This window comes from Haliaeetus leucocephalus, unplaced genomic scaffold (assembly GCF_000737465.1).
Source record: "Haliaeetus leucocephalus isolate CR32 unplaced genomic scaffold, Haliaeetus_leucocephalus-4.0 Scaffold944, whole genome shotgun sequence".
NCBI lineage: Eukaryota > Metazoa > Chordata > Aves > Accipitriformes > Accipitridae > Haliaeetus > Haliaeetus leucocephalus.
The window spans coordinates 3780907-3782220 of record NW_010973380.1 but is presented as its reverse complement, the minus strand read 5'-3'; the positions used below and the strand labels follow the sequence as shown (position 1 = coordinate 3782220).

Below are 1314 nucleotides of genomic sequence, written 5' to 3'. Positions count from 1 at the left end.
GTTTTTTTTTTTCTTTTTCTCTTTCTCTCTCTCTCTCTCTCTGACGGCCGATACGTCTTTCTGTCCCTGTCCCCCCACACCCTTATTTTCGCCCTTTTTCCCCCCCCCCCCCCCCCCCCCCCCCCCCCCCCTTTCCTGCTCGCTAATGTACCTCCTGGATGCTGATTCTTTTAAGCTACGAAGAATTTCCTTTTGGGAGGTGAAACCCTCCAGCTCCTCCTGTTCAGAGGAAAGTGCTAGTGATGGTAATACGGGGTGACACTAAATAAACAGTTAAAGCAGGGCTGGAAAGATGGAGTTAATTATCCAGTGAGCTACATTTAAACCGAGACCAGGAGGGGCTGATTTGTTTTGGCGCAGGGAACTGAGAAGGAGACGAGCCACCGAGGTCTCCTTGCTCCTCCTTGGAGGCTCCTTAACTTGTCCTTGCTGTCGCCGGCCCCGGGGACCGGCTTCTTTTGGCCCGGGGGGGGGAGCCCGGCCGCCCCCCCCCCCCCCCCCCAGCCGCCGCCTGCGCAGCCCCGGCGCTGGGAAATTTCGGTGGGAGCCGTGTATGGGAGCGGGCGATTGCAGGGGGTCCAGAGGTGGGGTTTTTTCCGTGTTTGTTGGCTTTTTCTTCCCTAGAAGTTAGATAAATTTTCGTCGGTGCGGCTCGCCGGTGCCTGTGCTCCTCAGGTAAGTCTGCATACGAGCGGCAGCCCCGCGATGCGCTTTTGTTTTTTAAATTTTCCCTCCTCCTCCTTTTTTTCTTTCTTTTTTTTTTTTTTTTTTTAAGAAGTCTGATATTAATAATCCCCGTATGCCCCTCTTTCCGGGTCATTACGGTACTGCTGGTCTCTAATCAATCCTAATGCGATGGCAATTGGAGTCTCTGATGAATGCATCTCAGGTTTCTTGTAATGGCTCTACCACATTTTCCTGGACCTCCTTCTTTAACCTGAGATGCCAGGGGGACGTCTCCGTTCTCAGCTGCTGATTACTTCAAGATGTTTGGGCTGGTGTGGGGAGAGAGGGAGCGAGCGAGGCAGTCTGCCCCTGAATAATCTGGAACTGAATTGGATGAGCCGTTTCCTAAATCAAAGGACAACGGCGGGGTTTAACTCCTTTTCTGCACGGAAGCCTGCCGGCTTGCCTTCCAGCCGGCACCGGCTACGTTGCATCTCCCCTGCGTGTTCGTGTCCGTGTGCGTGACGCGACCCTCGGGTACCCACGCGTCTCCGGAGTGTGCAGGTCCCCCCACGGAAAGGGGGGGACTCCCCCCCATCCCCACCCGTTCACACCTCCCCAGACCCCCCCAGTGCTGCCGGGGTGGCT

At 55.5% G+C, this 1314-nt stretch overlaps 2 protein-coding genes across 2 annotated transcripts in view; both read right to left on the bottom strand.

Moving 5' to 3' along the window:
- Window positions 1-1314, bottom strand: part of SIX4 (SIX homeobox 4) — a 33391-nt gene that overhangs the window by 4355 nt on the left and 27722 nt on the right. The gene's annotated exons all lie outside the window — the stretch shown is intronic.
- The window catches only part of LOC104842083 (homeobox protein six1-like), a 7406-nt gene that overhangs the window by 3981 nt on the left and 2111 nt on the right, over window positions 1-1314 (bottom strand). The window lies entirely within an intron of this gene.